The 12113-nt window shown below is 25.1% G+C and overlaps 1 protein-coding gene and 1 long non-coding RNA gene across 3 annotated transcripts in view; one reads left to right on the top strand and one right to left on the bottom strand.

Moving 5' to 3' along the window:
• The window catches only part of LOC114121153 (kinesin light chain), a 78622-nt gene that overhangs the window by 17518 nt on the left and 48991 nt on the right, over positions 1 to 12113 (top strand). The gene's annotated exons all lie outside the window — the stretch shown is intronic.
• On the bottom strand, positions 3555 to 11633 carry LOC114121164 (uncharacterized). Of its 2 annotated transcripts, none has more exons than XR_007605098.1 (5): positions 11324 to 11633; positions 6449 to 10831; positions 6041 to 6055; positions 5005 to 5043; positions 3555 to 3886 (listed from the first exon to the last, which is right to left on the bottom strand). It is a non-coding gene; the product is annotated as an uncharacterized LOC114121164 (long non-coding RNA). The 2 variants fall into 2 exon arrangements; XR_007605099.1 differs by having other exon boundaries at positions 6449 to 10338.

Below are 12113 nucleotides of genomic sequence, written 5' to 3'. Positions count from 1 at the left end.
GTTAATATTAATATCTTTATGGTTATAGGATATACATAAGTATTAAGCGCTAAACAAATTAATGATTTATATTTTTAATTTTATTTTAAATTATAATAATAAATAATAATGGTATTGGGTTTTGGTTCTTATTTATTTTTAGGCGAAAATTTTCGACAAATTCAATTTTTTTATATGGTTGTAACTGTAAGTCTGTAAATAAATTAAATTTTCACAAAATGCTTATTTTAGCGTTATCTATATATAGAATATAGTCAACATATTTTGACTTTTCTGAGCTATTTATAGATAATAGAAATTTTCGATTTTTCTGAGTATTTTTTTTTGAAGTGCTAATAAACAATTTTGGGTGCCCAAAACAACTTGGAAATTTAATACAAGATTTCTTACAAGTTGTTCTTATTGTAGTTAAAAAAAAAATCAAAATTGTTTTTATTTTTTTTATTAGCGTTCAAAGTTCAAATTTTTAAGAAATATGTCAAAATCGCGAAAATTTGCAAGTAATTTTGTTGATGAAAATTTATAAAATTTCTTGTGTTTATATCTAAGGTTGAAAAATTCAACTCTAAGTTTTTCATCAGTTTTCCTTTAAATAGCTATAGAGAAAACTCGAAGTCTCATTATAGAAAAAATGTTATGAGCGTTTGAATTTTAAATTTTTACGAAATCGCGTAACGATAACGATTTATCCTCTAACGATTTTCAATAATATTTGTTATTATTCAAAAAGGATAAGTCGTAAATACTTGAAAATTTTACCAGCTCTTTATATAGTATTTCGGTTATTTTAAGGCTATTTATAAGCATTTGAAAGATTCATTTTTGTTTAATTTTTTTTTTATAAATATCGATATAATATATGATTTTATGAATTATATTTTGTCACTTATATAATGGTCACCATGATGTCTTGCAGGACAAATCATGGCCTCTGCAGACGATCCGTATACATAACCGTTTGAAGCCGAATCAGTCTCTCGTCACCTATCGTTATTGGACAAGATGCAGAGATTTTGTAACAATATAGTTAGTGTTTGTGTACTGTTTAGTGTATATATATATATTATTATTTAATGTCAGTTTTTACTTTTATATAAATTATACTTGGTTAACCCATATTTGATTATTAAACATTAAACCATTTGTATTCTTATATAATATGCATCACCAAAATATTTTAACTCCTACACGAATAATCTTTTTACCTGAATGATTTAGGTAAAAAATCCGCCTAGGATCAATTTTAATATCTTTTTCAATACAGAATATTGATAAATTACTAAAACGATCTTGATCCATTGTAGACCTCATAGATAAGTAAGGTATTGTTAAAAGAAAAATTACTAACACAGACTTAAACTCTTTAATTCCCTTTTATTTCATCAACAAGCCAAATGTAACGTAATGACAAACACCAATTAACACTAATTACTCACACAGGGCAACGACACCTCGGGGCTCGATTTAGCTCAAATGTCCCAAAAAAACAACTGACCCATGGCAAAACAGATTTAAATAGATAGATTTATTTTCTCATGAACTGACCACTGTCCTTCCAACTGTTCAGTATACTGCACGATTTAAGATAGTATTTAAAGAAAAAGTACTTTAAAATAGTACTTTCTTGAATCTTAAATCGCCACCCTAATGTGTCACATAGAAATATTAAGATAACAGTATTTATTTGCCATAGCAAAAAATGATTGCTAAGATGTGGCAGAAGATAGGTATAGGTAATATAATGGCAATTTGAATCATCTTGTACAGATTAGGAAAAATTGTTTTTGATAAATTTTCCTGTATGGGGTCAATATAGAAAATGTAAAACTAGGACTGTATGGGTATATCCATAATTTATAGAAACCATGGTTTAAGATATACGTTAAAGTATGGTAGAGAATGGAACAGATTAATTTATTATACAAGTTGTGATAAACAGTGTTGAGCTTAGATAAATAGTTCTTCATCTAGATAAAGATAAAGATAATAGACCTAAATTCTATTTAGATAAAGATAAAAATAAACTCAACTAAAACTATCTATTTATTAGATAAAAGATAATTGGAATTTATCTAGATAAAAAGCAGATAAATTTTTAAAAAAACAATTAAATTGTGTATTTGTATTAGATCAAAAAGCTTTTTCTGTAGTCATTATGTAAACAACAATTAGTATTTGTTTAAGGTGTTTGAAATGTGTTTCAATAACCTAACCTAACCTTGCATGGAGCACATTTATGAGGACAGTGGGCATCCATAAAGGCTGTACGTAATCGAGGGATTTATTTTCAACGAAATAATTATTTTTAGTTTTATAATTTCTATGGAGTTCGGACTTTCCATAAACAATATTATAATAAAAATTGTTATCGTTTGGCTGTCGCACGTCGACGTCGCGCGTCGTCGACGACGTTCCATAGTACGGCGACAACACGAACGAAAGTACATAGTATATTACCAGAAATATAAATATAGATTAGACCCGTATTACAGTAATACAGTATGCATGTTTCGGTCGATTACTGATCGGTTGCGTATTATTAGCAACCGACAAACCGCATAGTGTGAATGTGTGATCCTAGCCATAATAATATTAAAATTAATAAAAATAGTTTCTATAAAAAAATATTTAGATAAATTACTGTAGATGACTGAAACTTTCATCTAAGATAGATAAATAGATAATATTTAGATTTTAATCTAGATAAGATAATATATAATTAATATATTTATCTAGATAATTATCTAGATAAATTTATCTAGATAAGACTCAACACTGGTGATAAAATAGCTGAGCTAGGTTAAAAATATTTTCATAAAATTGATGTGAACGAAATAATTATTTTACATTGACTTCAAAAATGTAAAAAAATGTATAAAATAATTTTTGTTTTGGGGGTCTAAGCCCCCAAGGCAAACCTCCCCCCCTAGTTGCGCCTATGCCTGAATCATCATTAAATGTAAACTCCTACACTAATAACCTTTTAAAATTTTTACCTGAAAATCAAAGATACCTACTGTAATCGCCTACATAGATATTTTTACCTTAAAAAAACGGGTAATATTACTTAAATTTTGAAGTTAAAAAGTTAAAAAAGCTAAAAATGATCATAACTTGAAAATAATATATATATGTATAAAATACAAACACATTTATTCGTGATCGTTTTGAAAGATGTATACCTAACCCGAAACATAAATTTAAATTAGAAGCAGTCATATAACACAACGCAGGCTACAGACAGACAAAAACAATTTCAAAATATCCATTTAAACTTACTCAAAAAAATAAAGATATACGAAGAGAAATTTCACGTTTCGAGTTTATCTCCAAAGTATGTCACAAAAATAAATGTAAATAATTATGACTATTGTTTTATTAAATTTGTCATTATTATTTTTCAATAATATTAATATTTTGTTTAAGCTAAAAGTTAATTCGGCAATAAATATTTAACTTGTCCTAATTCATTATTATACATAAAATAAATGAATGAAACAGTTATTTAACACCACTCGATGGTAAAGAAATAATTAAGAATTTTCTTATTATCGTTTAATATCAAGATTATTATTATTTATTTATCAAATAAGAAATATACTATAATTGTACGTTATAACATGAAAGTATAAATATGAAATAAAAAATAAGATATTATATACTTCCAGTATTATTTTCATAACTATAATAAATTTAATATGTTATTCTATTAGACAATTTAAATTTTAAATTATATTTTATAATAAAATAGACAATAGTCAAACAAAATATTAAATAGATTAATTTTAAACTGTAGTAGCAGTGAACATCTTCTTCACATATGAGTAATCTCCGTCAACAATTTTAGCTTCAACGAACGCCGTAATCGGTTCAGTTTTCGTTTTTCCTGTAAAAATAAATAATGATATAGTAACATAACATTGCAGAAAATTGATATTCATGCATTGGGTATTTTTTGTTTCTGTCAAAATAACATTGGGCGTTTTTGCTACAGCCTTTTTCCCCCAAAAAAGTTTTGAAACCAATGATTTTAATTTTTAAGTAATATTTTTAGTGGTAGGTACCATAAAGTATTTAACAAATAGTAAAAAACACAGTATAATAGCAATTACATTTATTAATAATCTAGAATTAAAAATTACCTACTGAAAACGCAATTAAAAAAAAAAGTCCAAAGAAATTAGTAGACACACAAATGTAAGAACTGTTTCTTTTAATCATGCGGTTTTTAAAAACTTTGATTTAATTGTACATATTATTTGAGTAAAGAACTTATTATTATTACCTACTGGGTACTTGTATTATAATGTCATTTGATTAACTCTGTCTTAAAATAATATATAATTTTAGTTGATCCGGAGCACTTCGTAGCCCATTAAAAATACCATCCCTATAATATATCACTATATATGATTCTAATTTAAAACGATTTCTTATTGCTCACTAAATTTGTGATAACTAACCTAACCTACTGTGTAAATTGCAAGCCTTGATCTATCACTGTTCAGACTCTACGTTTACCAGTCAGTGAGTTAGTGAGGTTATATCATAACCATTCCGATTTTGACGTTGCCCGTAAGAGACTTGATAAGTTATGATTATATGCAATATATGCAAGCAATTTATTATCAGATAGGCAATCCCCCTGTAGCGTAAAAATACTCTTTGTTAAAAACGGGAATCATATCTTTTTCATTTTTGACGTAAATGGACCATTCCCTAATTATTAATACTGTAGCAGATTATTTCGCAAAGCTTATTTTGGTTTACACTTTACAGTCACAGCCAATCTTTTAGTTAAGCCAGGCCTAACAAAACTGAACCGAATTATTATTATTATTTTATTATTATGTACCTATTCAATATGAACACTAATTTTTATAGCATTTAAAAAACAAAATCTTATTTTTCGATTAATCTACACGTTTTGTTTGTCATTGGATATAAACACTATTTAGTTACTATTATAGTATTTTTAGTCGATTCTAATGCACTTTTACTTACCATCTGATTGGAGGTATTCGACGAAATCTTGGGCAATACCTGTAAAAATAATTTACAGTAATTAAATCTTTGAATGAATTCAATAAATTGCACATCGGATGAAACAATGCTTTTTCATCGTTGTCCCCTGTATTTCATTAATGTAATCGAATAGTGAACCTAACCTAACCTATCTTGGCCATCGGCTGACGTCGGCACGTCGCAAAATTTCATCATAAATGGTATTACTTTACATTATAAGATAGTAATCATAACAGTCGCCGATGGCCAAGATGAACTGGATGGATTCGTTATATTACTTTTGCAGTGTTGCACAAAATAAATCATTGAGCAATCAATTATTATTTTATCGTAGATCGATGAATAGGTAAAATTAAAAATATATTTTATCCCTCCCTTCCTAAAAACATGACCAAATTACGGCACTGCTGAAATCAGTAGAAAATTTTCACCAAAATTTTAGAATTTTACGACATTAGATTAACCACACAGCCAAAAAATTTCCTTTGTTGAAAAATTTAAGTTTGTTGTAACTTGATTATTTCAATATTTAACACGTAATTAAAACGTATTTGAATGGCATTGATTAACATATAAAATCTAGCTTTGCCTGTGATCGTTGCGTAGGCCTAAACCTAACGAGAAATAAAAAAAATTCAAATAAGCCATGAATGTATTTGTTTTACAATAGGTAAGCTTTTCTTCTTACACCTATAGAACGAAATTTTTTTTTCAATTTTCAAATTTTAAAGAAGAGTGGTCAAAATTTAATCTAGTTGTATTTAAAATGGGGGTAGTTGACGCAGCAAGAACTTTTCAAAATAGTTTGATAATCTAAACACAATTATGGAAAATTGTATTTATTATTTAATTGTATTATGTACTTATTTATATTATAGATAACTAAATTAAAAATTGTTAAATGCATCATGCTTTAATAATTAAAAAAAAATATATTTTAAAAATATTGACGGTAAAATACGATACGATTGTTATAAATAAATTATACACATAATTATACAAAAAACATACTTACAATACACGGCTTTTTCTAAAATATATTAATATATAGGTAAATTATTAATGTAATATAGTTTTATAATAAAACCCTACTGGAAATTCTTTGACACAGAAAAAAAACAAATAACCTTATAAATATTAATTTAAATTAAAATGTTCAAATTATGGTTAACTCAATACTTAAATTAAGGTCCAAGAGTCAACTTTTTATAGAAAGTGAAAAAATCTACAGAGTAATGATAATAATAGTTATAACATTAATGGGTGACTAAACCTAACTTAAAACTTCTTCAGTAAATAAATTACGTACATACATTTTAAAATGGTTATTATTATAAATCATATTAAACATAAATCTCACGAATTAAGTTACAAAATTCAGTTTTATTTTTAAAGAAAAAATTTTATTACAAAATACACGTACTCATTTTTGCTAGAGAAAATATAATAAACATATTAATTAATAAACAATTATAAACATTATGATTAAATTATACAGTCTAAAAATTAAAGTACTCAAATATTGTTTCTATACAAAATATTAAATAATATTATTTAGTATTTTACAACAATATTCAAATGTGACTTATAATATGAGCGAATCGTTTGCACACCGTTATAGTTGATAATAATCTTTTTATATTTTATAAGTGAATCATTAACTACTTTTTTCATAATGCACTTTTTGAATTTCATTTTCGCATCGTTATTGTTCAAAAGATACAACAAAATATTTTGTGGTCGCTCAAAAATGCATTGCATACCTACTACTATCAAACTTTTAAATCATTTTACAGTTTTAATAAAATAAAATTAATGATCATCGATATTTAAGATATCTGTTTCTTTAATATAAATACGAGTATTTATGTTAGTATCTTGTAATAGTCATACAGTTTTCATAGTATTTATTATTTATTTATGTTTGTGTAATTATTTATATTATTAATACACAACTGATGTCAATTTCCAGATTTTCTAATAATAATTAAAAAACTAAATTACTGCAATCTTTATAAGTTATACTACGGTTGTCCATTACAATGCCCTATTTAATAAAAAAGTAGATACTCTCGAAACTTATTGTACATCAGAGGTAGATGCATATTGCATAGGGTTGGCAATAATTTCTAGAAATCTTGAATTACTTTTCCGTATTACGATTGACCAAAATAAACTAACTTACCCAAAATTCTACAAATATTAACCAAACTGTATCATGATCACTTTTTAAAAATTGTCTTGAATCGAATAAGGACTAAATGAAGAATAGTTAGCTACATAGTTTCAGTATAAGGATTAAGGGGTTTAAACTATAATAAGTTCGGTAACTACGTAATTCAACCATATTGTTATTAACGAATGTTCAAAATATGTATTGTTGGACGTTTGGATTCACATAGCCTAGTCCTAGTATTTAATACGTCATATAGGCTCACTATAGCCGCTACTTGTTACATGATTTGTCAAAAATTCAGTGTGCAAAAGTGCTACAAAGATTGATGACTCATGTTAAACACTCAATGTGTGAAAAACTAAAAAGTGATCTCCAAGCTTGCAGTTTAATCCGGATAGGTATCATGACAAATGTACAAACGTTGAACTACGCTATCAATTTTCTTATAGTATGGAACAATTTATTTAATCACAAGTTTTAATGTACAAACCAATTACCTGCAGTTATAATGCATGCATTGTGTTTAACCCAACACAATAGAAGGTAATTGATTTAGGAAAACAATTTATGAACGCTATATTATCGATATTCGATTTTAAAATTTAGTAAAAATATTGTTGGGAATATATATTCATTTTTTACTTTATACAACGCAAATATTTATTGAAATTAATAAAAGAATAAAACTATTTACTTACAACCATCCGCTAAAATAAAAGTTTAAAAGTAGATGTTAATATTAATGATTGTTACCTATGTTAAAAGTAGTGGCGTATTTACGGGGGGAGGATGTAAGGGGTTTCCACCTCTCCCCCAAAAAAGCCAAATTTTTTTATATGACGGTTAGAACATAATAAAAATGCAAACTAAAAATCGTATCTACGCCATTGGCTAAAAGACAAACTAATAACTATGGAATAATATAGTAAGAAGGCGAAATGAATGTGTAGATCATATACTCATATTATAGTATTACACGACATTTATTAGAAGACTAATGATGTGATTTATATGTACAAAATGAAAACAATAAAAAATAATAGATTATATAGGATGGTTTTTAAGGCCGGACCTATACACGCCTACACGCCGTATTCTGTCGCTTTTCGAACGCTGCGTATTCCGCGGCGTTTTCTGTAGAATTAAAAATGGATTGGTTTATATCAAAGTAGCTATAAATACGACGGACGTAATACGCCGTTTTTTTATTACTTCGGGGCGTTCGCCAATCAAAACGCAAGCCGGATTACGTTTTCCGCAGCGGATGAAAATGCGACATATTACATCCGTAGCGTATAGCTATTCAAATATAAATCAACGCATTTTTAATACGACGGAAAACGCAGCGTAATACACAGTGTATAGTTCCGGTCTAACAAATCTACAGCTCAATACTAACAAACTATAAAGAGATCGATACTTGATAAAACAAAATATATGGAAGCTAACGTCTTTTTTAAGAAATAATGTAAAAACGATTATAACCACTTAAAAAAAAAATTCAAACCACGGTTTAATAACATTTAATCATTGACATCTTAAGTTGAATACTCAAAAAGTAAAATTATTCAGGTAGGTATATTATTGTATACAATAAACTTGTTGCTAAAAATATACACAACTTACATAGGTTAACTAAAAAAAAAAAAATAACAACCGATAATAATAATTGATTAGTATAAGATATATATAATATTCATATGAATAAATTATAAAATATAGCCAATCGTTTAAATAGTTCTTAACAAATTTCTATGTAATTTCTGATTTCATAGTATATTAATATATTACTTATTTTTATTATATCGTTTACTACTTTCAAAGATTAAGTTACGTTACACTTAATATAAACAAAAGGTAATATTATTTTTAAGCTCTGACTTATTAGATAAAATTGTCAAAAATTATGAAGAATCGAAACATTTTTAAGTAAAAAGACAAAAAATATAAGTAACATACATAATAAATAGGTAAGTGTAGATAGTAAAAATGTTCATCGCATATAAAACCACATTGAAAACTTTATCAGACTTACAATGAAAAACTAAACCAAGAACACATTATAAATGAAGTCACAGTGTAGTTGACTTGATAATAATAATTTGGAAAATGACACACTCGACTAAAAGATAAAGTCTTACGAGTGATACGGACTTAAAAAAGTTGCTATTCTAAAGTTTTTAATTGATTACAAAAGAATTTTTAAAAAGAAAAACTTAAATTATATAAATTAATAAAATGAAAAGCAAGAAATAATAGGTACATACCATCTGCAAAATAATACATAATTAAAAATTAATAATCAAATTACAGTTGCTACATAATATATAAGAATAAATTATATAATGATAAACTTTTTTAAATTGGTTTGTTATTTTTTTATGATAATTAACTAATAAAATAAAATATTAAAATTTAAAATGCTTAGAATCAAAATACTGAATTCATTAAGAGACAAATTTTTAATTTCAATCTGTAATTTCTGTTAATGCCTTATTTTATAATCCCTTATACGTTTATTATACATTACATTTTGTAGAAAGCTCAAGCGTTTTTTTATGTTAAATTAAATTTTATTGAGTATTTATTTGTATTGATTTATATTGTGATAATGTACACATGTGACATGTACTCTACTTTAGACCTTGAATGTATTTAATAATCAATCAACTTTAAAACAATAAACGAGATAATTATATTCGTTTAGCATCATAATAAAAATTATAAACAATAATAGGTACTTACTATCTGTAAAATAATACATAATTAAAAATTAATAATCAAATTACAGTTGCTATATAATATATAAGAATAAATTATATAATGATAAACTTTTTTAAATTGGTTTGTTATTTTTTTATGATAATTAACTAATAAAATAAAATATTAAAATTTAAAATGCTTAGAATCAAGCAATGTTATATCAAAACACTGAATCCATTAAGAGACAAATTTTTAATTTCAATCTGTAATTTCTGTTAATGCCTTATTTTATGATGCCTTATACGTTTATTAAACATTACATTTTGTAGAAAGCTCAACCGTTTTTTTATGTTAAATTAAATTTTATTGAGTATTCATTTGTATTGATTTATATTGTGATGATGTGCACATGTGGCATGTACTCTACTTTAGACCTTGAATGTATTAAATAATCAATCAACTTTTAAACAATAAACGAGATAATTATATTCGTTTAGCATCATAATAAAAATTATAAACAATAATAGGTACTTACTATCTGTAAAATAATACATAATTAAAAATTAATAATCAAATTACAGTTGCTATATAATATATAAGAATAAATTATATAATGATAAACTTTTTTAAATTGGTTTGTTATTTTTTTATGATAATTAACTAATAAAATAAAATATTAAAATTTAAAATGCTTAGAATCAAGCAATGTTATATCAAAACACTGAATCCATTAAGAGACAAATTTTTAATTTCAATCTGTAATTTCTGCTAATGCCTTATTTTATGATGCCTTATACGTTTATTAAACATTACATTTTGTAGAAAGCTCAAGCGTTTTTTTATGTTAAATTAAATTTTATTGAGTATTCATTTGTATTGATTTATATTGTGATGATGTGCACATGTGGCATGTACTCTACTTTAGACCTTGAATGTATTAAATAATCAATCAACTTTTAAACAATAAACGAGATAATTATATTCGTTTAGCATCATAATAAAAATTATAAACAATAATAGGTACTTACTATCTGTAAAATAATACATAATTAAAAATTAATAATCAAATTACAGTTGCTATATAATATATAAGAATAAATTATATAATGATAAATTTTTTAAATTGGTTTGTTATTTTTTTATGATAATTAACTAATAAAATAAAATATTAAAATTTAAAATGCTTAGAATCAAGCAATGTTATATCAAAACACTGAATCCATTAAGAGACAAATTTTTAATTTCAATCTGTAATTTCTGTTAATGCCTTATTTTATGATGCCTTATACGTTTATTAAACATTACATTTTGTAGAAAGCTCAAGCGTTTTTTTATGTTAAATTAAATTTTATTGAGTATTTATTTGTATTGATTTATATTGTGATAATGTACACATGTGACATGTACTCTACTTTAGACCTTGAATGTATTAAATAATCAATCAACTTTTAAACAATAAACGGGATAATTATATTTGTTTACTATCATTTAGTTCTAGAAAATTCTTTAAAAATGAGATTTTATCGATATTTGTGAGCTCCGATAATACTGAATCAGTAATACTAAACATAATTACTCATACGAAGTGGATTATCAAAATACAATATAATACAGTTTAGTTTTAAGTTGATGAATAATTTTTATTTTACAAATTTCATAAATAACACCAATAAAATTATAAAGCTACTTATTTAATTAAATATTTATAATTATTGTTACGTACATAAATTACCAGCTGCAATAAAAGTTATTATAATTGTTACATACATTTAAAACAATGTAGAATTCATTATAAATAGTTTTCAATATACTCAGTAAGAAATGTATTATTAATTTTAACATCTAATCACTATGGTTTTATTTCTGTGAACAATTTTTGTCCGTTGATAAATAATCTTTTATAAAAATAATCTGATTGGAGTTGGTACATTACAAAGTTTCTGTTTTAGAAACGTAGTTCGATAATTTTTTTTTTGTACCATAATTCGTAATGTATTTTTTTATAATACAAATAATATGGTAGATTGATAATATTTTTACCAAAATCATATCCTAACACATTATATTATATAGGATGTCCCAGCAGAAGCGCACATTTTAAGGACGTCAGGATTTTTTTGTATCTGGATTGGCTGCTTTGTTCCAATGTTTTTCTTATTTTATAACATCTCCCATTTGTAAATTTTTCATCGCAAAGTAGTTTTTGGCA

Source organism: Aphis gossypii, chromosome 3 (assembly GCF_020184175.1).
Source record: "Aphis gossypii isolate Hap1 chromosome 3, ASM2018417v2, whole genome shotgun sequence".
Classification (NCBI taxonomy): Eukaryota; Metazoa; Arthropoda; class Insecta; order Hemiptera; family Aphididae; genus Aphis; species Aphis gossypii.
This window is presented reverse-complemented; position numbering and strand designations above follow the sequence as displayed.